The sequence below is a fragment of the Carassius carassius genome, chromosome 18 (genome assembly GCF_963082965.1).
Source record: "Carassius carassius chromosome 18, fCarCar2.1, whole genome shotgun sequence".
Lineage (NCBI taxonomy): Eukaryota > Metazoa > Chordata > Actinopteri > Cypriniformes > Cyprinidae > Carassius > Carassius carassius.
Window position 1 is genome coordinate 22,560,802 of NC_081772.1, and position 10,218 is coordinate 22,571,019.

General features: G+C 37.1%; 2 long non-coding RNA genes across 3 annotated transcripts; one reads left to right on the forward strand and one right to left on the reverse strand.

Moving 5' to 3' along the window:
• Positions 1–431: 431 nt before the first annotated feature.
• LOC132092670 (uncharacterized) lies at positions 432–3,228 on the reverse strand. Of its 2 annotated transcripts, XR_009422243.1 has the most exons (5): positions 3,017–3,228; positions 2,775–2,905; positions 2,258–2,604; positions 1,994–2,190; positions 432–617 (listed from the first exon to the last, which is right to left on the reverse strand). It is a non-coding gene; the product is annotated as an uncharacterized LOC132092670 (long non-coding RNA). The 2 variants fall into 2 exon arrangements; XR_009422244.1 differs by lacking the exon at positions 1,994–2,190 and having other exon boundaries at positions 2,236–2,604.
• A 1,609-nt stretch (positions 3,229–4,837) lies between these two features.
• Positions 4,838–6,034, forward strand: LOC132091932 (uncharacterized). The gene is made up of 3 exons (XR_009422165.1): positions 4,838–5,047; positions 5,167–5,466; positions 5,592–6,034. It is a non-coding gene; the product is annotated as an uncharacterized LOC132091932 (long non-coding RNA).
• Positions 6,035–10,218: the final 4,184 nt, after the last annotated feature.

A 10,218-nucleotide genomic window follows, 5' to 3' on the forward strand; every position in this document is an offset into this window, starting at 1 on the left:
CAGTTTTCACTAGTTAAAATGTTCATTCTTGATATCAACAATTACATTTCCACTAGTAACAATTAGAATTTTTGATATCAACAATTCAGAAGCACATAGATTGAGATATATTAATAATAAATACATTTCCATATATTTAAATATCTATACCCTTCTGTAAGCATCCAGGGTCAAAACATTATGCACAAACATGCAAGTCTTAGTAGGCACTCTGTACATTGCATTTAAATATTAGCATTGACAATGCACACATTCATCAACTAATCACAAGCTCCCACAATAATACGTCAGCTAATCACACCCTTAACCAAACCACTACAAATAATTCATTGAAAATAATATGCAATAGCTTATGAACAGATGTATTATAGCAAATCAAGTTTAATGAATCTCACACCTATCATACAGCATTATGGCCAGTTCACATCTTAAGTAATTCTTACTTTCTCTATTCTTGCAATATTCAAGTGTTCATGTCCCTGAGTAATATCTGCATCCCCCGAAGTCTGAAGAGAACACAATATGCTAGTAGACAGCAATCCTCGGGAGAGAGAGGTCTGGTGTGGAAGGTGGATCTGGAACTGACTTCTCTTGATTATCTGTCTTCACAAACTGCCCTGAAATACAATTCAAACATTAACAATGATTGTTATAAATGTAATGTAAGGCTCTTACATTCATAATGCTCATTTTGGAAATATAGTTAAGTGAGTGAAGTGACATTCAGCCAAGTAAGGTGACCCATACTCAGAATTTGTGCTCTGCATTTAACCCATCCGAAGTGCACACACACAGAGCAGTGAACACACACACACACTGTGAGCACACACCCGGAGCAGTGGGCAGCCATTTATGCTGCGGCGCCCGGGGAGCAGTTGGGGGTTCGACGCCTTGCTCAAGGGCACCTAAGTCGTGGTATTGAAGGTGGAGAGAGAACTGTACATGCACTCCCCCACCCACAATTCCTGCCGGCCCGGGACTCGAACTCACAACCTTTCGATTGGGAGTCCGACTCTCTAACCATTAGGCCACGACTTCCCTGATATCAGTAATATGCAGCATGCACGATACAAGGAAGTGGTCAGTGACAACACTTTGAGGTATGATATCTATATCAGTAAGGCTAGCTTTAAGAAAAAATAAAATGAATAAATTAAGTTGTTATGCATTCAAATAGTTAGACATGCTAAAATACAGAATTTGTTAACAATAATAATAAAAAATAATTTGCTGGGGAAAAAATGAAACATTTCATAGGGCCCTAAACATGTTTTTTTTTTTTTTTTACTTTTAATAAATTGATGTGAAAAAGAATGTACTACGAAAAAGGAGTAGAGAAAAATGAAATATTTATTTTATCATTGAGGATTTCTTTAAAAAAATAAATAAATCTCGTCTCGCTCTCATGAACCCAGTCTCGTGTCTCATCTCGTCTTGTGGGATAAGTGTCTCGTCACACCCCTAGTAGCCAGAGTAAGAGATACATTAGATTTCTTTTGCATGTTTGACAGTGTAACATTAAGCTGAAGTATTTCAAATGAGTTAAACCTGTATCCTGTTTTCTGGGTAACATTGAGAATATCACTATATATTGTTGCAACACCTCCGCCACTACCAGTCTGACGGGGCTCATGCTTATAACTGTAGTTTGGTGGAGTTTAGACTAATGCTAAATCAAAAATGCCTGTCAAAATTAACACTGGAACAAACACAATCTTTATTGATTGGACAGCAAAAGTACTTCTATTTGAGCGTGTACAACAAAAGTCATCATAATAGTTATTTGAGAATTGTCTTACTAGTCACATGGAAGCGAAGTGTCCTGGAGATGTTGTCAGAGAGCAGCTCCGCTCCGACTCTGCTGGGGTGCAGACCATCAGCGCGAAACAGCCTAGGACGCTCCCAGAAAAGATTCCAGTTATTAACAAATAGCAGTTTCTGTTCTTTACACCATGACAACAACCATTCATTTAAAGCAACAAGTCTACTGAACCTTTCGTGTCCTCGTCGATACATGGGCAGTGGTCCTGACACGATGATCGTCGCCACGGGTGTCGTGCTGTGAACCGTCTCGATCAGGCTCCTGAAGTCCCTCTTCAGCGTCTCCGTCTGCCGCAGCGTGGTGTCGTTAACCCCGGCGTGAAGCACGACCGCTCTGGGGCTCTCGTCGGCCTTCAGGATCGCGGGTATCTGGATCAGGATCGCGAAACATCGAGAACACGAGCACCACTTTACCTTCGGCTAACGTAACACGGACGTGTCGGACGATGGAGTCTCCGATGATTACAGTGTCGTGTTCTGTCTCGCGAAGTGGAGCTCCTGCAGGTGGAGATCCTGAAGACCGGAGGCGTTGGAAGGAGAGAGGTCATCGCCCAGATCCTGGCTCATGTCTTACGTTGTGGACATCTGGGAAGATCGCGTCCTGGGTGCACCGAGCCTGTGCTGTGAACCACACAGAGTAGAGGTGGTAGTAGGGTTGGCTGTATACTTACCCTGGACTTATGAGCGTCAACCCCTGAATGTTTCCAGCACAGCTCTCCACTCTCTCAGCTGGGCCTGCTTCTCCACGAGGTCATGGATCTGCTTCTCCACAGCCTCCAGCTCCTTATTAGAAATAAACAAACTAGAGAATAGGGGAAATGCAGAAAAGAAAAATAGCAAAATGGAAAACATACATAAAAATCTTAAGATACCAGTATTCACATTTTTTGATGTTACAGATGCATGATGATATGTTGTGTAAAATAAATATTAAGTTATTTAATAAACTTAACCAATCTGTCGCAGTTGTTGAACTTTTCTTTGGTATAACTGACGAGAAACAGAGAAACTGTCAGACGAGTACTCTCCTCTCCAGCAGCTGATGTGTCCGCTGTTGCCATGGTAACTCTCAACGGCTAGTAGGCTAATAAAAACAATAATATTAAAAAAGGGTTTTAGCGTCTTTACAGAGATCAAGACTTTTGTTTTATAAATTTGATCAACCTCTTTATTTATTATAAATTGTAAGACTCACCTCAGAAAAGCCAATTCTCCTGTCAGACACGGTTGAAGTGAAAAGTGCTTCAAACAAATGCGCTGTCCTCCTGATAACGTTACTGTATCTGCGGCAGATGAGATGGTGTAGCCAGTCTGTCATTATTTCACGTTCACAACTCCTTACGAAATAGAAAGTTTCACAACTCCGAAAAATGTATTTCCTTTCTTGTCAATATTGTGCGCGCGGGTGCGTCAAGTTGTGGAAGCGCGCGCGCGCTGTATGCCACGTCACTATATATTAAAAGCATTACCATATTCTGACTTGGTGAAAAGAAACACATTTTATCTCTAAGGAATGTTTAATTGTGTGTCTGAAGTTTAATTACACTTTATAAATAGCACTATACTCAGGGAGCATATAAAGAATGTACAAAAATTATGGTAATAAAAATTACGTGCATACGACGTTGTAGTTACGTTGCCAGTAAGTCATGAAGTTACCAATATATTACGAATAGAGGACCTATCTGGGACGTTCTTGGTTATCTGGCCACGTTGGAAGGACGTACTGACGACGTTGTGAGTTGGTAATGTGATGGTAATACAATTACGGGCATGCGACGTCGTAGTTACGTTGTCAATTGGTAAGTCATGGAATTACCAAAAATTACCAATATGTTACGTAACTCTTACGTCGTGTGTTAGCAGGGCTACCATCTGCGCCACAGACATAGATAACCAATCGAAGTCTTTTAGTAGTGTTGAGAAACATTACTACACGTTAGTAGGCGGAGTTCAATAGTCTCTGTCAAAATAAAAACAAAATAATTATTAAAAATAGCCTACAGGAGCGTTTTATTTTCGTGAGAGGGCAATCGAATGTGCCCATTCTCTTTTGAACTCTGTATCTTGTCGTTTATCTGCCATAAACATTCATAAAGGGTTGCACTCGTCATTAAATTATGCACATATCCAAAAAGGAGTTAATTGCTATGCACATATCCAAAAAGGAATTCATGATAACTAAAATAAAAAATTTTACTAGTGAAAATGTAATTTTAACATGTAACAATTAAGTTAAAGATATCAAGAATTATGTGTATTACTAGTTGTAATTTCATTTTTGATATGATAAACGCATTTCTGCATTTCTGATAACGTCATTTTGATATCAAGAATACATGTCGTTACTAGTGGAAATGTAATTGTTGATATCAACAATTCAATTATTGATATCAAGAATTAAATTGTTGATATCAAGAATTGACGTCGGTACTAGTAACCGTGTAATTACTGATATCAAAAATAAAGGTCTTTACTAGTAAGAATTGTATTTCTGATATGTGAGATCGGAATTTCAACTAGTAAGAAAGCAATTCTTGATATCAACAGTTAAAATTGAATGGAAGCCTATGGTGACATTTAACTAGTGAAAATACAATTCCTGATATCAAGAATTAACATTGTTACTAGTAGAAATCAAATTCCTGATATCAAGAATCAACATTTTAACTAGTAAAAATCGAATTGTTGATATCAAGAATTAACATTGTTACTAGTAACAATTAAATTGTTGATATCAAGAATTAAATTGTTGATATCAAGAATCGACATCTGTGATAGTAACCACGTGATTACTGATATCAAAAATAAAGGAGATGATGAATATTAATGAGATTTTCCGACACCCCTCGTTCTAGCGTCAGCATTGGCCAAAGAGGACTATATTAATGATCTCTTTAATAACTTTTCTGGGCCAGCAAGTTTCAGTCACATAGAAGCATATGAAGGAGGGATCCAGCTGTTAGATTTCATCAAAAATATCTTAATTTGTGTTCGGAAGATGAACGAAGGTCTTACGGGGTTGGAACAACATGAGGGTGAGTAATTACTGACAGAATTTTCATTTTTGGGTGAACTAACCCTTTAAACTTGTTGGTTGTTGGGTACTGAAATAATATATTTGATTATATTTCTTAGGTACCCAAATCATAAAATGTATGGAGATGTTCTGGGGAGTTTGATCACCCGCTTTCCATTTCTGAAGGATGGCAGCTCCTCTGGTTATGTATGAAAATATTGCAGTCCTTTTAATATTGTGAAAATATTAAGATCATTGCTCATTAAAAAAATCTAACACAGAAAAAAAAAATTCAATTTAAAAAGAAATTGTAAATGTGTCCACAGGATACCTTGTTGGAATGCCTTAGAAACAAATTTAAAAAAGAAAGGATTCCCTTGGTTAGCTCATCGATCGTCCTGCAAATGAAGGAGAAGTATGTGATTAAAAGGAAGTGTGCTGGACAAACAGATTTTGAGGAACTTAGTCAACAACAAGAGGCAAGTTCAGTTCAATAAATTTGATGTCGAAGGCAGATTCAATTTGTCTTAACATGAAATACATGTTGACAATTATTTCAGAGTGCAAAATGTAGAAGAGAACCATTGGATATATTGGCATTTAAAGATTCTGCTTGTTCGCAGGTGGTATTTGGTTTATTGATCTTTAAGTGATACATCAGTTTTTAAGATTGATGTTTAAATCTTAAATATTGTATTCTGTGACTTTGATTCATATTTACGTACTGCACAATACTGTCTTCCTACCTCAGATTGTGTTGGACCTGGAAGTAATGGGTGAGGATGAGACAAGTTTCCGGGAACACATTAATGCCACCCTGGAGTTGCGTAAAAGCAATCCCAGTTACTCTGAAGTCAAGAACCGGATGAAGCGCACTCTTTTCAAAAGAGTACAGCTTATGGACAGGCATGCAGCTGAAGTAATGGAGCAGTTTCCTTTTCTTGGAGTGCCACAGCTTATGAGTAAACATTGTTACATTTTGTGCCAGGCAGATAAGAAAAATCAGTGTAATTATATTTCTGTGAATTCCTATAGCCCATTATTTGGTAGAGCAATGTGTTAGCAATGCAAAAGGGTATCCCAGGGAACACATACAATGTATAGATTGAACGCAATGCAAGTCCCTTTAGATAAAAGCGTTTGCCAAATATGAAGTATTTTATTTGATATAAAGTTATTTTGTTTTATTCTTATTTTATTATTTTAATTTTAGATATATACTGCTGTTAAAAATTGAGGTCATTGATTTCCTCGGGTTATGCTTATCTTAGAAATTAATAATTTTTGAATTAGTTAATAAGGTGTCATTTTATTTATATTGTATGACATGTTTCCTGTTCTATAAAGCATTTCTGGAGTATCGTATGAGTATAAATATATTCAGTAAATAACATATTTTAAAATACGATATAAAATATTTTGTTTCTGCAAGGTTCGACATTGAGTCTGATCTTGCTTGTGTCTTATAATGGCAGTATGAGCTGACACAGTAGGGTAGTATTAGTTTAATAAATTACAACAACGTAATTACAACAAATTTACCATTTGTGGTACTGTGTTGGCTTAAATGGTGAAAAAAAAAAGATCCTGAAGAAAGGGATAAGGTCTTATCCGAAGTGAGTCAATTGTTTTGAGTGAATCCCAAACTGAAGCACAAGGTTTCCTTTTTGCTCATCTATCTGATTCAGCCAAAATTGTAAATCTCCCATTGACTACCCATAGGCAGTTATCATGAGTGTTAGTTACACCCTTGTGAAGTACACATTAGCATACTTAGACTTACATGTTACAGAAATAATTCAATTCATGTATTTAACTGCAAATTAAATGTATTAGTTTTGGACCACCATATATATATTAATTTGGGAGATGGGAGATTTACATGTTGGCTGAATCAGATAGATGAGCAAAAGGAAACCTTGTGCTTCAGTTTGGGATTCACTCAAAACAATTGACTCACTTCGGATAAGACCACCAGAGCTTCTCAACTGGTTTTAATTAAATTGAACAGTATAATAGTTTAAATTTATATGAAATGCAATTACCTGGAGGATTCAGGACCTACCCCATCTGAGGGTTGCCCTAAAATACTACAGCAGGTGGAGGATGCAAGATAATTTAATAATTATAATATGACCGCATGGTGAACCTATCAACCTAACTCATATTTAAACAACTTTGTGTTGTTGGCCAGATAAAATAACAGAGAAAAGAAAAACAGACATAAGATGATTTTCAGTGCAACAAAACACCAAGTACAAAAAGTCCCCATATTAAGCCAATTTGTCCTTAAGGCAAAGCATCTCTGTGTCCCCTTCAAAAATTGTTCTTTAGAAATGTGATGTTTATTGTCCCTCTCAACTGTCAGATTAAATTTATGCCCATGACTGTTTGGTTAAAGTGTACTTCTTGAAGAACACTACATGTGCACATTCGATACAATTAAGCACACTTCTTTTTCACATTTGTGTGTTGCTGTCACAGCCACTGGGGAGTCTAGAACATTGTCCAGTTGAGTTTGTACCTTTGAGTTGTGTACATTGATTACAGTAGTCAATGTGATGAAAGCTATCTAGCCTCCAGTACATAAAGGTCACGGAGTAATTGTAAAGGGCATTTTCCCTGTGATTTCAAAGCTGAAAGGGCAACATGGTCCCTCTGCTTTAACTACCTTAGAGAGAGAGAGCAAAGAGCTGGTGATTGACTCCATTGTGATAGCTGATACTTTTAAAGCTTTTGGAAATGACACAAGACAAAAGTTTAGATGATGAAGCTGTTTTCCCAATCTGTGCAGAGCCATCTGTGCAGTATCAACAAGCCAAAAGGTCACCAAACAAACCCAGCAGACTTTCTTCCACATGATATGAATGTACATGACACACACAAAGATGACTATTCACTTTAAACTGAGCTGTTTTAGGCATTGGTAATCAGACACCAGACTTTCTCAGCCATTAGCATCTACATTTAGGTCAGAAGCTTTGTCCTCTCTCTGAAATCCCTTAAGACACAGTAGTTACTTGGTCAGTTGGCTAGATAATATCATTTCAACCATGTTACACTAAGGGTAAATTGCATCTGGAGGCTTCAGTAATCAACTTTGCTCTCTTTTTTTGTCTGTATGCTAATGGTATTGCATCAATAGATTAAAAGACAAACTACCCACAGAAGCAACCTATATTGATATGAGAATGATATATAATTCGATTTCTGTTGATTTAAATGGTTGTAAACTGGAAAGAGAGGTGTGTGCTGTTGACCACTAGAGGCCAGTGCAAGGCAACAAATTCTATGTGACTTCTTTTCTCCTGCAAAACATAAACGTTTTATCGTTTAATGTCTATAAACTTAGATTTAAATGCCATCAAAGTGTCTCTAGAGAAAATTTCAGTTGTTTTAATTGTTAAAGTCGTATCTGGCACATTGAAAATCTAGGGTTTAAAATGTAATTATAAGTGTAAGTAATGAACTTTGAATACTGTTAACACACATTGATAAAAACTTTTGAAACCCACTGTGACATTGTAAATCTATATATATATATATATATATATATATATATATATATATATATATATATATATATATATAAATAAAATATATATATATATATATATATATATATATATATATATATATATAAAATATATATATATATATATATATATATATATATATATATATATATATATATATATATATAAAATATATATATATATATATATATATATATATATATATATATATATATATATACAAAGGATGGTTTATATATATATATATATATATATATAAATATATATATATATATATATATATATATATATATATATAAACCTTCCTTTGTCATCACAGGAACAAATTACATTATAAAATATATATTCAAATAGAAAACAGATATTTTAAATTGTAATAATATTTCATAATATCACAGTTTTTACTGTTACATTTCTAACGTGACTATGTAATGTGTGCAGCATTTGTGGTTAAAAAGTATATACATTGTTATTTTTTAAGAAAATGAGCAATCATCTCACTAGATAAGACCCTCGGCTTAGATAAGATTCCTCGGCCGGGATTGTGTAGAGCTCTTTAAGCTGCATTGAATCTGCAGTTTGGACCTCCAGCCTTTTGCCACTATTGAAGTCCATTATACTGAGAAAAGTCCTGGAATGTTTTCCTCAACAACGTCTCAAGGTTACGCATAAAGTCTGGCGGCGTGGGCACCTCGTTCCCCATAGCATTTCAATGGAGCATCTTGTTCCCTCGAGGAACCATGGTTACATGCGTAACCTTGAGACATTCCTCTTCAAGATCTCGAGCTGCGTCGAAACGCTATGGGGAACGAGGTGCCCACGCCACCAGACTTCCAAATTCCTACCTAGTGTGTGTACGAATAGCACAGCTAAGGTGAGAGAACAGAAGAGCCGGGAGTGGCTCGCATATCTAGATCATAATATCTAACAAAGGTGGAGGGCGTGGACCACCCCGCAGCATTGCAGATGTCCAGCATGGACACACCTGCTAAGAAGGCCTTAGAGGCCGTCATACCCCGTGTAGAGTGAGCCTTGACTCCCATCAGTGAGGGGAGTCCAAAGGACTCATAGGTCAGGTTGATAGCCTCGACTATCCAACAACTAAGGGTCTGCTTAGATGCAGGAAAGCCCCTCCTGGAGGGACCGTAGCACACAAGCAATTGGTCCGATTTTTTCTCCACAGGGCAGCTCATTGGACGTATGTGTCCAGCGCTCGAACTGGACACATACAATTAAGCTTTTCCTGGTCAGGCTCCTGAATGGGAGGAGGGCAGAAGGCCTGCAGGACTATAGGTTGTGGTGGGACAGAGGGAACTTTTGGAACATAACCCGCTCAAAAGTATAGAGACGCTTTGGCCATGCCGGGGGCAAAGTCGAGGTAATTAGGGGCCACTGAGAGGGCCTGAAGATCTCCAACTCTCTTTATGTCAATGTCAATGTCAATGTCACCTTTATTTATATAGCGCTTTAAACAAAATACATTGCGTCAAAGCAACTGAACAACATTCATTAGGAAAACAGTGTCAATAATGCAAAAATGATAGTTAAAGGCAGTTCATCATTGGATTCAGTTATGTCATCTCTTTTCAGTTAAATAGTGTCTGTGCATTTATTTGCAATCAAGTCAACAATATCGCTGTAGATGAAGTGTCCCCAACTAAGCAAGCCAGAGGCGACAGCGGCAAAGAACCGAAACTCCATCTGTGACAGAATGGAGAAAAAAACCTTGGGAGAAACCAGGCTCAGTTGGGGGGCCAGTTCTCCTCTGACCAGACGAAACCAGTAGTTCAATTCCAGGCTGCAGCAAAGTCAGATTGTGCAGAAGAATCATCTGTTTCCTGT